The sequence below is a fragment of the Aythya ferina genome, assembly GCF_964211825.1.
Source record: "Aythya ferina genome assembly, chromosome: Z".
Taxonomy (NCBI): Eukaryota; Metazoa; Chordata; class Aves; order Anseriformes; family Anatidae; genus Aythya; species Aythya ferina.
The window spans coordinates 31,918,410-31,934,928 of NC_140299.1; the positions used below are offsets into that span (position 1 = coordinate 31,918,410).

Here is a 16,519-nt window from a genome sequence, read left to right on the forward strand (position 1 = left end):
ATGCCAAGGCTGCAAAATCTAAACTATGATCTCACTCCTTCCCCTCAGGGCATATGTACAAGATTTTATTAAAAAGCCTACTAATCCAAACATTATGTTCTGCTTCCCAACTAGATGAACATCTCTGAATTTCAACAAGGATACACTTTCAAGATATACTAAATATGATCAAATATAAGGAAGTTGGTAGTTTTTGTATAGAAAGCCAACCCAAAACAAGTCATAGTTCTTCAGAAAAAATAAATATCTGTAACAAGAAACACTACAATAGAGTACATGTGAAATCTTACTTTGAATCTTTGTAGATTTATCTGCTGTCCACCAAATTCCTCACCTAAGGGGGGAAAAAAAAAGTAGGACAAAATGAAACTTTATTAAATGTGTAATATATTTTTGTATTATAAAATTTAGAAAATTTAAATGAAAAAATATCACAAGTAAAATTCATTTTTGTTTTCTGATTTGGAATCCAAATGAGGAGAATATCCTTTGTATTGAATATTCAATCCCTAGCAGTAAAGAGTTCTTTACAATTTACAGGAAAACATGCCTTCTGTTTTCAATCTGTGTAACAGTAAATATATGTGAATAAATGAATATATATGTATATTATATAAAGTATATATACTTCAAATTATGCCTTTGAAAATATAAATTCTTATTCAGTGTCCAGAACTGGGTATTGAGTGTAATAGTTTGTAGAAAGAGAAATACTTTCCATACACTTGATGTTTAGAAAGTATTTTGTACAGTGCTTGGTACTTGTATGGAATCAATAAATATTTTCAATTTCAAATTGAGAAAATGCAAACAAAAAAACACTTGTAGAATAAAGACCCCACTCCAATATTCAGCAAATATAGTCAAAAATATTACAGGGACTCCTTCCAAGAGTTTTGGAGGCAGCCCTGAAGGAGGAAATGCTCTTAAAAGGTGCAGCCATTTTCTATTAAGCAGGCATATTTGCTTCCAAATGATCTAGCAGTGACAAAGCATACATACATCATCATACATACATGCATCATGCTCAAGACATGGTGGCAGAAGTTCTTCAGTATACACTCATGTTCTGAACAGTTCAAGATTTTAAAATCAATATTATTTTGTTCATTTAATTGAATGACAGCTACACAAATATTCACCATAATTTTTGGATAAACAGAGAGAAGGGAAAAAACAAACAAACAAACAAACAAAAACAAACAACAAACAAACAAAGAAAAAACCAGCAAAGGCAAGTACTTGTGCTGGCTAGAAACCTTTGATTGATTTTATTTTCTGCAGCATAAGATTATCCTCGAATATCTACCCAAACTTTTATGTTTTTCCCAGTCAATCTTTAAAAAAAATTCAGTATAGAGAAGTAATGTTTATTGTTATGCTGTTTCTGGAACTCTGAATAATGAAATTCTATGGTTAAACAACTCTGCTTAATGCATTTTACAAAGAAACAAGCAAACATTTACAGTTTTCCTTAGTAAGCACCAATATATTTTAAACTCTAAAAATTAAAGCTATGCTATGAAAACCTGGTCAATGAACATGAAAAGTCCGTTCTGAGAAGTGGAAAAGAAAAACTTTTATTCTTACAGAAGGCCTAAAGTACTTGCAGGTTTAGGTCCAACACAGAACAGGCACATCTTTCTGCCTATCCTGACTGTTTTCACTCTCCCGTTGTACAGGAGTGGGGGTGAGGTTGTGTTCTGCTGGACCTCAGGCTGGAACCTTGCCCATAGCTGGGAAACAGTTATATGCACATCCTACACACAACATGCTGCCTTTTCCCATATTCTGCCTACATTGCCGGCCAAAGAAGAAGAATGAACAGAAGAGATATGGCTAACACCAATTTTCATTTATTTTATGGAACTGTGGCACCAAACAGAAAAATGGAATGAAGGTAATCAAGAGGAGCAAATCCAAGCATCTGTTCTCTTTGCAGCAAATGCCCCAGGGTCCAAGAGGAGATGCTGTGTTCATCAACACATTTTGGTTTTGTTGTTTTTCTGATTTGTTCCTTGCAGTCTCATTTTTGCTTCAAGCTGCCATGCCAGACCAAGCTCAGCAAAATACCTTCAGTGTTTGCTCAGTTTAATCTGGCTCTGGAACTATCGCAGGTTCATGGATCCTGAAGACAATCTGATTTTATGTGTCTGTATTACTTTTGTATTTTTACTGTATTTACTGTATTCATCTAAGTGAACAATATTCCTGATATTCAGAACCTGATATTTAGATTTTATTATGATATATGTCACCAGTTTTCTTATACTATTTTTATTCATCTTTATCTTATCTTTATCTTTCTTTGTCTTTATAATCTTTATCTTTTATTTTTATTCAATATAGAATCATAGAATTATAGAATATCCCACTCTGGAAGGGACCCACAAGGATCATTGCATCCAACTCCTGGTTCCACACAGGAGCAACCAAAAATCAGACAATATGTCTAACAGCACTCTCCAAACACTTCTTGAACTTGGGCAGGCTTGGTGCTGTGACTACTTTTGTAAGGATACTTTTCCAGTGCCCAACAACCCTCTCAGTGGGTTATCCATTTATCCATATCTCAGTGGGTTATCCATACCTTTATCCATTTAATATCCATTCTGAACTTCCCCTATAGCAGCTCTATGTTGTTCCTTCAGGTCCTACTGTTGGTCACCATATAGCAGAGATCAGTGCCTTCCCCTCCAGTTCCCTCGTGAAGAAGCTGCATGCCACCATGAGGCCTCCTCTCAGTTTCCTCTTCCCTAGGCTGAACAATCCAAGTGACCTCAGCCACTGCTCATATGTCTTGACCTCTAGATCCTCTAGAGGGTACAGTTGGCACTCCTGGCTGACAGAGCACACAGCTGACTCATAATTACCATGCTGTTGACCAAAACCCACATATTTTCTGCAGGGCTGCTCTCCAGCCTCTTGTCACCCATCTGTACCTATAGCCAGGGTAGCCCTTGCCAGGTGCAGAAACTGACAGTTGTTAAATTTCAAATTGCTGGTGTTTGCCCAGCTCTCTAATTTGTCAAGATTTCTCTGCAAGGCCTCTCTAACCTCGACAGAGTCAACATCTCTTCCCAATTTACTATCATATGCAAACTTACTCAAAACAGCTTCTAGTCCTACGTCCAAGTAATTTATAAAAACATTGAAGAGAACACTATAAACCTGATCCATTAGCCAATTGTTTACTCATCACATTATGTTTCTGTCTAGCTGTATGCTGGACACTTTGTCTAGAAGGATACTATGAGAAACAGTATCAAAAGCTTTACAGCCATGCAAATATCTTTTTTTTTTTTTTTGGTCTGTTTATAAAAAGGAAGAGTCAACAAGCCTGAATATTTATATAATATATTTAAATATTTATATAACTTTATAAACAAAAATTCAAAATAAATTATTATGTATATAAAAATATTATAAAAAACATATTCAGGATATGTTAATATGGTGGCTAATTTCATTGCAGTTACCATCCTCACCACATGCTTCCAGATGCTTTAGCAAAATGTGCAGTAAAAGTAGTTCTAATTTAAGGATAAAATAAACAAGCAAACAAACAAAAACCAAGCTACAAATAAACAAAAACCTCACACACTCTTTATTACTCTAGCTTTTTCTTTCATCAGTAAGTTCCTAGAGAGAGAAAAAGGATAGGTGACCCCCAAAATGCTTTCCAAAATCTGGAAACTAGATTTTGGAAATAGTAAGATGATTGAATATTTTTGGACATGTGAATAGTCAAAGTGATGCTCCACTTGGATGGTAAAAAAGACATAAACTGAACATGGTTCAGCTCCTTCACTAACTGTTCAGTGTCACACATACTGGGCAAAAAATTGTCACTGAGCTCCACTTTAGGATACACATTTCTAAAAATATAAAAATCAATAATACAAATGTATGTACAAAAATAGTTCTACTGAAAGGTGGAAACGATTTACTTTTTAAAGAAAAGTAAATTAAATATGCTGTCTTTGCATAAATAAAATATGTTGAAACAGTGGGTACAAATTTATTGTACATAGGACATAAAATGTAATTAATATAAATGAAGAATTTTCTCTTAGCTCTGTCAGAATTTTTTGTTCCACTTGTCAGAATAATCTCAAAAAACTCATTCAACTCTTCTTCTAGACCTCTGCTACTGAAGAGGTTGTCAGAATTTGCCCTTTGGATGTTTACTTCATATGAAGTTCTTCCAGTAAAAATGATGTAACATATTCTCTTTAACATTCAAGTCTTTCTCTCTTCACCCCATATTTCAATACTCTCCTCCTCTCTCATGGCAACTACTATTTAAAAAATATTAATTTGGAATAGTTGAGTGCTTTCATTAATTTTCTCCCATTCTCTGTAAAATACCCCTTCCCTTCCCTTCCCTTCCCTTCCCTTCCCTTCCCTTCCCTTCCCTTCCCTTCCCTTCCCTTCCCTTCCCTTCCCTTCCCTTCCCTTCCCTTCCCTTCCCTTCCCTTCCCTTCCCTTCCCTTCCCTTCCCTTCCCTTCCCTTCCCTTCCCTTCCCTTCCCTTCCCTTCCCTTCCCTTCCCTTCCCTTCCCTTCCCTTCCCTTCCCTTCCCTTCCCTTCCCTTCCCTTCCCTTCCCTTCCCTTCCCTTCCCTTCCCTTCCCTTCCCTTCCCTTCCCTTCCCTTCCCTTCCCTTCCCTTCCCTTCCCTTCCCTTCCCTTCCCTTCCCTTCCCCACTTTCCTTTCTTTCCTTTTTTTATTTTTACTTTTCCTTTTTTTTTTTTTATTTTTTTTTTTAATTTTATTTTTCCCCCTCTCTCTTTTCCCTTTAATTAAATCATTTTTATCTCACACCTTGAGATCTTTGTGTTGTATTTTTTCCCCCTTCCTCCTTGAGGAGGGGAAATGAAAGAGTGGCCATGGTGAAACTCAGCTGCTCCCCTGCGTAAAACCACCACAAGGCTGCAAGCAGAATTCAGTACTGGAAAGTGAAAAAAGCCCACAGTTCATATATAATACATGTATATGGTTTGTTATTACAGTAGAATATGAAAACAGGAAAAAATCAGAAGACACAAATGGAATTAACAAACCTTCTGATCTTCCATATTGATTTTTACTCACTTTTTTCATTTTCACACTTGAATTTTAGGGTATATACAAATATATTTTAACAGAATGTGAATTACTCTCTCAAAAAAATACAACATAGTATCATATTAAAAATAATCAAATGAATCCAGAAGCCTCTTTACATTTTTACATTAAAAAAAAAAAAAAGAGAGAGAGAGAGAAAACAAATAATTTCAATATAATCAGATACTGCTAGAAAAGTGGAAAGTATACCAGACGCTAATACACTGGAAAATCACAGCTAGTTAACTATCTATCACAAGACGAGTATCTGCCACACTATGTAAATACTGTTATTTTAGTCCAGCGGAGGGCCACAAAGCTGATATGGGGCCTGGAGCACTTTCCCTGTGAAGAAAGGCTGAGAGACTGAGTCTGTTCAGCCTGGAGAAAAGAAGACTGAGAGGGGATCTCATCAATGTGTATAAATACTTTAAGTGTGGGAGAGAGCGGGATTTGGCCAAGCTCTTTTCAGTGGTTTGCAGGGACAGGACAAGGGGCAATGGTCACAGGATAGAGCACAGCAACTTCTGCACCAACATGTGAAAGAACATCGTCATGGTGAGGGTGATGGAGCACTGGAACAGGCTGCCTAGGGAGGTTGTGGAGTCTCCTTCTCTGGAGATATTCAAGGCCCATCTGGACACCTACCTGGGCAACCTGCTCTAGTGAACCTGTTTTAGCAGGGGGGCTGGACCCAATGATCTTTCAAGGTCCCTTCCAACCCCTACAATTCTGTCATTTTGTGATTCTGTGATTGTTGAAATCTAACCACAATCAAATGTAATGTTCATCATAAAAGACTTGTTTACATACTGTTTTCTCTGATGATTCTGTACCAATAGGTAAATAGATGGGATACCTATGAACATCAGCAAATAGTAACAGCCTTCTTACTCTTTTCAAGGACATGGGATATCCTCTTTAAAGTTTTCCTCTGATAAATACTTATGATTTTGTTATCAAATGATATAAAATGTTACACAGGAAGGATGCAAAAAACTTGATGGTTGAAATCAGTGATTTCTGTATGTGTAGAATACTAATAAAATTTTCTGGAATAGTAGCTGTTTACAAGTATGTGTAAACAAGTAGAAGAATAACACTAAAATACAGCTTTACCATCTTAATTTTCATAACTCTTAAGCCATAACATACTGCATATATCTAAAGCAATGCTATGTAATATTGAATTCTGCCATTTATCTTAAACAAAACATTGAATTTCATTAAGGTTCACAAGGGAATCCCTTTAGTTGTTCCCAAGAGGTAATTTTGAACTGGGAAAAAAAAAAAAAAAAAAAAGCAAAGCTGAGCTTGTATTCAGAATTACTAAGGAAATAAATGAAACTGTTGCTAAGATGAAATAACATCTGAAAATTCCTGACATATATTGTCCAAAGGTTTGTATAGTCTGACCTTCCATTTTGGCTTAGTGTGACTAGACACTGAAAATGGCATCAGTGGTGTGAATATATGCATACTGTTGCTAAGGACTGATGCTGTTGCCAGGTGAAAATGGCCTGTATTAACCTGCCACAAATATCTAAATATGTTGATAGAAGTGTGCTGTTACGAGATAGGAGAAACATGTCTTGGAAAATTGGATGATCTATTATTTCTTATCCACCACATAACGGTGAAGTGACTTTGCTTACTCTGCACACAAGCACTAACCCATAAAAATATCAATAAAGTACCTGACTTAATAATGATAGCACTATTAAATGAACATTGTGTTCCAGAGAACATAAATCTCAATCAGGCATTCAACAGAACTTATCATTACTGAGGAATATAACTGAAGTCAGCTGATAGCCCCACATGCAGTTCAGACTAGCAAAGATAGATGATCTTTGCCCCTTTACCTTTGAAATGGATTCTTTCGAACTGTTCTTTCTTCTTTAATATTATGAAATTTGAATACCTTTATGTCAAAAGCAACTAAGGATATACATCAAGTAAAATAATGAAATAGGCACTTTGGATGCAAATAAACAGTTTCTTTAAATGCTGTGTGTCACATATGGAACAACTATTATTTCTTAGCTGCTAGTTAAATTGCATCCTGATGCTTTTCTTGCAATTTGCATGGTATTGCCAATAATGATTTGTAGTATAATCTTGCTTTGAAAATATTGTCAGTCTTAGACGTTTCAGGTAGGTGTTCCTTATTTATAAATTAAATAGAAAAAAGGAGACCAGTAGCAACCATTACACAGAAATATCCACTCAGGCAGGCTTGAAGAACAATTGCAGTATACTGATTTGACAAAGACTGTTGCAATACACTACCAGTATATATACATTTTTGCTTATTTTTGTTGAATAAAATGTATTACGCAACAGAAAAATCAGTTACATTGAGACAAAACTACAAATTTAAAGAAAAAAAAAGTTTACAAATGGGAACACATTGGCCAGGTTACAGTATATAGCTGCAGGGAAGTTTTTCCCTTCCTCAGGACCCTTATTTGAAGCCATTCTGACATGTCTTACCCCTTCCAAGGCAGCTTTGTACTTGCTTTTGCCAGGCCTTGAAACTTGTAAAAACTTAAGAGTATGATCTCTAGAAAACATCTGCATGTTCTACCCAAATTTAGAAGTAACCATTCAAGTTACAAAAGCTAAGAAAGCACTTGACTGCTCTCGTGTTGTGGAAGCTTATGTCTGTATGCTTAGATTTGATTGACACATTATTTCTTCTCTGTACCCCAATCTATTTTCTGCCTCACTAAGCTCACAAAACTCTGCATAAATTCTCCCTCTCAGCTTGTTCTGTAATCCTGCGAACACACTGTCTTCCTGTTCATTCTTTCAGCCAGTAAGTGCCAGCTGTTGGGTCCTAGAAACAATCTTATTTATGTGATGGATGAAAAAAAAAAAAAAAAAAAAAAGTAGTTGTTCAGAAAGCTGTGAAAGCAACAACAAAAAATCCTTGTGACTGTGATGAAATATTCGAGTCAGTTTTTGACTCAAGTAAAATAAATCACAATGGTTTCAATCAATCAATGTACAAGCCAACTTTGACTAGATAGGTTTCCTGTGGAAAGATAATACTCCTAGTGTACTCAGTCTGTAAACAAATCCATTTTTGGTTGTTTTGCTATGCATGAAACAGAGGTCATGCTGAGATTTGAAAAAAACAAAACAAAAGAAAAACAAAAACAAAAAAACAAAACCAACTGCGATGAACATAAATTAATTATTGGAATATATTCTGCCACATTGCATCCATCAAAAATGTCCTCATTTTTAATGGGAATCACATAAGACCCTATGCATATGCATGTGCCTTTCATATTTTTACAAATTATAAAATGTTTATATTTTCAAAACCCACAATGGAAATATTTAAAATGTTCTAGCAGAAAACTATTAGTGCATACATAACTAACACTGAGTAACTATATGTATAGATTTTGATAGCTCCCTGTATGCACTGCCTCCTGAGTGTGGCAGAGGAAGCTGTTTTTTATAGAGGTGCACTGGGAAGGATGTTCACATGTAACACAGCTTGGTACTCAAAGTCATACTCCTGAAAGTGGTGGCCCTGTTAGGGTATTTCAACAATGGCTGTCTTGCACCTGGAGTGAAGAACCAATGCTGGCCTCTTTTTAGGTATAGGAAGTGAAACCTGGATACACACAGTGTTTTCTCTTTACCTGCAGCTATATATCAAAACCAAAGACATACATTAGATTTGCTATTGGGCTTGAAAAGTAGCTTTTTGCTAGAGAAGACAGATCCAAATTTTCTCACTGTTTTTCTCAGAAACAAATGATGTCAGAGCAAAGATCATAAATGATATGTGATCGTGTGAGTGAGCCTAGAAAATCCAAACTTGCATTGCTAGGAGGATGTTTTTACTTCTTTTTAAGACTTACATAGTTACACATGTCCAAAAAGAAATGTTTATTTTATAATGCTGCTTAGTTCCAGTAAACTGGGCTGCTCCAGGTAACACATTGAAATTCTAGTAACCTCTGCAGTCTGGGGACCTGATTGCTGTTTTATTTTTCAATATATGGTGATCAATGGTGACTGCCTAGCTACTTCTCTTATTCTCAGAAATAATATTTACAAAGACAAAAAGGGTTAGGAAGGACAACACAGCCCTTCTGTGTTTGTTTGTAGAGAACATTTGGGTTACTAAGGAGTAAGAAGAAGTGCTAGATTAAATTTATTAGTGTTGCAGCTTATCATCAGGAAATGAACAAACTTAAATATAACTTTCCTTCTGTGTTCCTCTGTCTTTATCTGTCTGCCACTATACATTATGCCTTTATGATATGTAAGAGAATAGGAAACATAGCTGAAATTAAATGTACTGATCACTGCACTGACTAGTGGGTGTGGTTGTTTATTGTACTAACATGAGCATTGTAAAATAAGAGCTCTGAATAGCAATATTACAGTGAATTCAGGAGTCTGCTGAAGAACAGTACCATATATCCTAACAGATACAGGAAGATGATAAAACACCTGTAATAATCTCCTGCTATGAATAATTTTAACAGTTGTGTGGGAAAAATATATATATTTATTATTGTGGACACACATTACTATTTGTAAATAATTTCAGTGTATCTTTAGAATGTGCTGATCAAAATCATCACTATTATTAAATAAAAGAAAATGGGAAGAAAGAGTCAGTAATAAAACAAACACCTATATCCCTGTCTTATTTAATTATTGACAAAACTAGGGTGATGGGATGACAAAAGGTAGTTTAGCACAGTTTAGTCAGTCAATCAGTCTCTGGCCTATGAGTAAATCTACATGGGTTCATCCAGGTAGACAAAATCAACATGTACTGCCCCATGTATTAGTCTAATTTTGAAGGGTGAAAGATATAACATTTTTCTATAAAAGTTAAAACAGACTGCATAGACAGACTGGTCTGGTAGTCTTGAGATGTAGTATAGTCTATTATACTAGCCCTTGTTGAACTTCATGAGGCTTCTCTCTGTCCAACCCTCCAGCTTGTCGAGGTCTCTCTGAATGGTAGCAGCCATTCCTCTGAACTTTGCGTCTTAAGCAAACTTGCTGAGAGAGCACTCCATTCCATTGTCCAGGTCATTGATGAAAAAGTTGAACACTGGACTCAGTACTCACACCTGTGGGACACCACTAACTACAAGCCTTAGACTAGATTCTGCACCACTAAGCACAACTCTCTGAGCTCTGTCATCCAGACAACTGCTAATCTACCTCACCATCCACTCTTCTAGGCTGTACTTTCTGAGTGTGTTTATGAAGATGTTATGGGAGACAGTGTCTAAAGCCTTGATGAAGTCAAGGTAGACCACACTGACCGGTCTGCCCTCATCTACCCAGCTAGGCATCTTATCATAGAAGGATATCAGATTGGTCAAATGTGATTTCCCCTAGGTGAACCTCTGCTGACTACTCCTGATCACTTTTTTATCCTCCACATGCTAGGAGATGACCTCCAGGATGAGCTGTTCTGATACCTTTCCAGATATGGAGGTGAGGCTGACTGGACTGTAGTTGCCTGGGTCGTCCTTCTTGCCCTTCTTGAAGATTGGTGTGATATTGTCTCTCTCCTCAAGCACCTCTCCTGATATCCACAACCTCTCAAACATGATGGAGAGTGGCCTAGCAATAACATCGGCCAGCTCCCTCAACACCCATGGGTGCCTTCCATCAGGGGCCATGGATTTCACAGAATCACAGAATTTCTAGGTTGGAAGAGACCTCAAGGTCATCGAGTCCAACCTCCAACCTAACGCTAACAGCCCTCCACTAAACCATATCCCTAAGCTCTACATCTAAACGTCTTTTGAAGACTTCCAAGGATGGTGACTCCACCACTTCCCTGGGCAGCCTGTTCCAGTGCCTCACAACCCTTTCAGTGAAGAAGTTCTTCCTAACATCTAGCCTAAAACTCCCCTGGCTCAACTTAAACCCATTCCCCCTCGTCCTGTCACCAGGCACGTGGGAGAACAGGCCAAACCCCACCTCACTACAGCCTCCCTTGAGGTACCTAAAAAGAGCGATAAGGTCGCCCCTGAGCCTCCTCTTCTCCAGGCTGAACAAGCCCAGCTCCCTCAGCCGCTCCTCGTAGGACTTGTTCTCCAGGCCCCTCACCAGCTTCGTCGCCCTTCTCTGCACCCGCTCAAGCACCTCGATGTCCTTCTTGTAGCGAGGGGCCCAAAACTGAACACAGTACTCGAGGTGCGGCCTCACCAGAGCTGAGTACAGGGGGACGATCACCTCCCTAGCCCTGCTGGTCACGCTGTTCCTGATACAAGCCAGGATGCCGTTGGCCTTCTTGGCCACCTGAGCACACTGCTGGCTCATATTCAGCCGACTATCCACCATCACTCCCAGGTCCTTCTCTGCCTGGCAGCTTTCCAACCATTCCTCTCCCAGCCTGTAGCTCTGCTTGGGGTTATTGCGCCCCAGGTGCAGGACCCGGCACTTGGCCTTGTTAAACTTCATGTAGTTGACCTCAGCCCATCGGTCCAGCCTATCCAGATCCTCCTGCAGAGCTTTCCTACCCTCAAGCAGATCGACACACGCACCTAACTTGGTGTCATCTGCGAACTTACTGAGGGTGCACTCGATGCCCTCGTCCAGATAATCGATGAAGATATTAAAGAGGACCGGCCCCAGCACCGAGCCCTGGGGGACGCCACTAGTCACTGGCCTCCAACTGGACTTGGCTCCATTCACCACGACTCTTTGGGCCCGGCTATCCAGCCAGTTTCTAACCCAACGAAGCGTGCGCCAGTCCAAGCCAAGAGCAGCCAGTTTCTTGAGGAGAATGCTGTGGGAGACGGTGTCAAATGCCTTGCTGAAGTCAAGGTAGACCACATCCACAGCCTTTCCCTCATCCACCCAGCGCGTCACTCTGTCATAGAAGGAGATCAGGTTCGTCAAGCAGGACCTGCCTTTCATAAAGCCATGCTGACTGGGCCTGATCGCCTGCTTCCCCTTCAAGTGCTGCATGATGACTCTCAGGAGGATCTGCTCCATGAGCTTTCCTGGCACTGAGGTCAAACTGACAGGCCTGTAGTTTCCTGGGTCTGCCCTCCGGCCCTTCTTGTAGATGGGCGTCACGTTTGCTAGCCGCCAGTCGATTGGGACCTCCCCCGATAGCCAGGACTGTTGATAAATGATGGACAGTGGCTTGGCCAGCTCCTCTGCAAGTTCCCTCAGTACCCTTGGGTGGATCCCATCCGGCCCCATCGACTTGTGCACATCTAAGTGCCGTAGTAGGTCACCAACCAGTTCTTCATGGATAATGAGGGCCACATTCTGCTCCCCATGCCCTTCCACCAGCTCAGGGTACTGGGTATCCAGAGAACATCCGGTATTGCCGCTAAAGACTGAGGCAAAGAAGGCATTGAGCACCTCCGCCTTTTCCTCATCTCTTGTAACTAAGTTTCCCCCCGCATCCAGTAAAGGATGGAGATTCTCCTTAGTCCTCCTTTTTGTGTTGATGTATTTATAGAAACGTTTTTTGTTATCTTTAACGGCAGTAGCCAGATTGAGCTCCAGATGAGCTTTGGCCTTCCTAATTTTGTCCCTGCACAGCCTCGCTACTTCTTTAAAGTCCTCCTTAGTGGCCTGCCCACTTTTCCAAAGCTTATAAACCCTCTTTTTCCTCCTAAGATCAAGCCACAATTCTCTGTTGAGCCAGGCCGGTCTTCTTCCCCGCCAGCTCGTCTTTGGGCACGTGGGAACAGACCGTTCCTGCGCCATTAAGACTTCCCTCTTGAAGAGCGCCCAGCCTTCCTGGACCCCTCTGCCCTTCAGAACCGCCTCCCAAGGGACTCCACCAACCAGTGTCCTGAGCAGCTCAAAGTCAGCCCTCCGAAAGTCTAATACAGCGGTTTTACTGGTCCCCTTCCTGGCCTCGCCAAGAATAGTGAACTCCGCCATTGCGTGGTCACTCTGCCCTAGACAGCTCCCGACGATCACGTCCTCCACCAGTCCTTCTCTGTTTGTGAAGAGAAGGTCTAGCGGGGCACCTCCCCTGGTAGGCTCACTAACCAGCTGCGTCAGGAAGCTATCTTCCACGCTCTCCAGAAACCTCCTAGACTGCTTTCTCAGGGCTGTGTTGTGCTTCCAGGATATGTCAGGGAAGTTGAAGTCCCCCACGAGTACAAGAGCTGATGATTTTGCAACCTCTGTCAGCTGCCTGTAGAATTCCTCATCCGTCTCCTCATCCTGGTTCGGCGGTCTATAGCAGACCCCGACCAGGACACTAGCCTTGTTGTCCCTGCCGATCCTAACCCAAAGGGACTCGACCTTGTCATTCCCAACCTCGAGTTCTACAACCTCGAAAGACTCTCTAATATAGAGAGCCACACCACCACCCCTTCTATGCTGCCTGTCCCTTCTATAGAGCTTATAGCCAGGCATTGCAGCACTCCAGTCATGAGACTGGTCCCACCACGTCTCCGTGATGGCAACCAAGTCGTAGCCTGCCTGCCGCACGATGGCTTCCAGCTCCTCCTGTTTGTTACCCATGCTGCGTGCATTGGTGTAGATGCACTTCAGCTGGGCCATTGCCTTATCCTCCGGCCTTGCCATTGTTCCCCCTGGCACAGCCCCAACAATCCTAGCCTCAGCCCCATCCCCCTTCCTACCTAGTTTAAAGCCCTCTCAATGAGCCCTGCCAGTTCCTGGCCCAGGATCCTTTTTCCCCTAAAAGATAGGGACCCGTCTGCGGCCATCAGGCCAGGTGCTGAGTAAAGTGCCCCATGATCAAAAAACCCAAGATTTCTGCGTTGGCACCAGCCCCGGAGCCACGTGTTTAACAGGTGGGCTTTCCGTGTCCTCTCTGAACTCCTCCCTGCCACCATAGGGATGGACGAAAACACCACCTGCACTCCCGCTCCATCCACTAACCGACCCAGCCCCCTAAAGTCCCTTTTGATAGCCTTGAGGCTTCTCTCTTCGATGTTATCACTGCCCGCCTGGACTATCAAAAGGGGGTAATAGTCAGAGGGGCGTACCAGGTTAGGAAGCTTCCTGGCAACGTCCCTGACCCTGGCCCCAGGGAGACAGCAGACTTCCCTACGGGTAGGGTCCGGCCGACAAATAGGGCCCTCTGTTCCCCTAAGAATCGAGTCACCAACAACAATAACCCTCCTGTCTTTTTTGGTGGAGGCAGTCCTGAGGCGCGGAGTCGACCTCCTCGCTCCAGGCATCCTCCTGGGAACATTTGCTACCTCTTCCTCACACACCGGCCTCTCAATCTCTAGGGCCTCAAACCTGTTGTGTAAGGGCACCTGGGAAGGTGGGGCCGGAAGGGGAGAGCATCGCCTGCGATGTCGAGCAGGGACCTGTTTCCATTCCTCCTCAGCTCCCAGATCCCCTCCCTCTGCCCGACGGGGACAGGGCAGGGGGTCCGCCCCCATTTGGGGAGTCTCACCTCGGCACCTCCCCTTGAGGCCCTGCAGGGAGTTACTCCAGAAGTCTATCTGCCGCTCACACTCCCTGATGGCCCTCAACCTCTCCACCTCCTCCTTGAGCTCCGCCACCATGCGGACCAGGTCATCCACCTGCTCGCACCTCACGCACGCAGTTTCTCTGCCTCCCGCCGATGGCAGCAACAGGCTCAGACACTCCTTGCATCCGGTGACCTGAACTGCGGCATTTTTTAACGGGTAGTCGGTCTGCGTGTGTACCGACTTTCTGGAGAGCGCGCCGTGCCTGGTGGCGACCATTATCGCCTAGTTACGGCTGTTGTTAACGAGGTGTTGTTTGTGTGTAGGGGGAGCGCTCTGCCCTTCCTGCGCGCCCTGCCTGCACTAACTGCCGCGCCACTCCCTCTGACGCGCCACGCCCTGTTTGCCCGCCCTGTTCGCCGCGCTCCTGGTCGCTCGCGCTCCCTAGGGGCTGCTTTTGAAGGGCTGGGGAGGGGGCGCTGCTGGCTCCGCCTTCGCCTCGTCAGCCTCCCTCACGAGGGCTGCCGGGTCCTGGCGGCTCCCTCAAGTAGGCTCGATGCCGGACAAAATTAGCCCTGCCTGGCCCGATCCCCCGCTCCGCGGCAGAACGCGTCTGCCCCGGAGCCGATCGCCTCGGCAAATGGATGTCAAGTTTGCTTAGCAAACTTGATGGCAAATTTGTTGGCAAATTTGATGGCAAATTTGTGGATGTCAAGTTTGCTTAGCTTCTTCGACCAAGGGAAAATCTGCCTTTCTATGGACTTCCTCCCTTGTCTTCAGGGTCTGAGATTCCTGAGGCCTGATCTTAGCAGTAAATACTGAAACAAAATAGGCATTCAGCAACTCTGCCTTCTCAATACCGTTTTTCCCCATTTTTCCTTTCTCTATTGATGTATTTGAAGAAGCCCTTCTTTTTCTCCTTGACGTCCCTTGCCAGATTTAATTCCAATTGGATCTTGGCCTTCTTTGTCACATCCCTGCATACTCTAACAGTGTCCCTATATTCTCCCAAGTGGTCTGTCCCTTTTTCCACATGCTGTAAACTTCCTTCTTCTGTCTGAGTTTTGCCAGGAGCTCCCTGCTCATCCTTGCAGGTCTCCATCCCCCCTTGTTTGCTTTCCTGCTCATGGGGATGCACCGATCTTGAGCTTGGAGGAAGTGACACTTGATACTGACAAGCTGTCTTGGACCCCCCTTCCTTCTAGAGCCCTAACCCATGGAATTCTTCCAAGTAAATCCTTGAAGAGGACAAAGTCTGCTCTCCTCAAGTCCAGGGTCGCAATCCTACTTTTTGCCCAGCTTCCTCCTCACAAGATCCTGAACTCCACCATATCACGGTCACTACAGTCATGACTGTACCTGACTCTCACATCTCCAATTAGTCCTTCCTCATTCATTAGTATAAGGTCCAGCAGCACATCCCTCTTTTTTGTCTTCTCTACCACCTGGGAAAAAAAGTTGTCATCAATACACTTCAGGAACCTCCTGGACTATTTGTGCCTAGCTGTGTGGCCTTCCCAGCAGACATCAGGGTGGTTGAAGTCCCCCATGAGAACCAGAGCTTTTGACTGACAGGTTACTTGGAGCTGGCTGAAGAAGGCTTCATCTACCCCCTCTTCCTGATCATGTGGCCTGTAGCAAACACCCACAACAGTGTCAACCATGGTAGCCTGCCCTTTAATCCTTACCCATAAGCTCTCAACTTGCCCTTCCCCTGGACAGAGCTCCATGCATTCCAGTTGCTCTCTCAAATAAAGAGCAACTTCACCACTTCCTGGCTGGTCTTCTAAAAAGCATGTAGCCTTCCATGACAGCATTCTAGTCATGCAAGGTATCCCACCATATCTCTGTGATTGCAGAGAGATCATAGCCTTGGTCACCATGCTCCTAGTGGTTCGTGCTCTTGAGGGGCTGTCTTTGTACAGCAGGGGTATGGCTTCTGGCCCCGCTCACGCCTCATCAGCTGCCCTTGCAAGGGTTGCTGGGTA

General features: G+C 42.7%; 1 protein-coding gene across 15 annotated transcripts in view; it reads right to left on the reverse strand.

Moving 5' to 3' along the window:
• The window catches only part of PTPRD (protein tyrosine phosphatase receptor type D), a 1,303,784-nt gene that overhangs the window by 508,462 nt on the left and 778,803 nt on the right, over nucleotides 1-16,519 (reverse strand). For all 15 annotated transcript variants that reach the window (XM_084505446.1, XM_084505445.1, XM_084505434.1 and 12 more), the window contains exon 9: nucleotides 291-334. The gene's annotated coding sequence lies outside the window, so the exon portion shown is untranslated. The remainder of the gene's footprint in view (nucleotides 1-290; nucleotides 335-16,519) is intronic.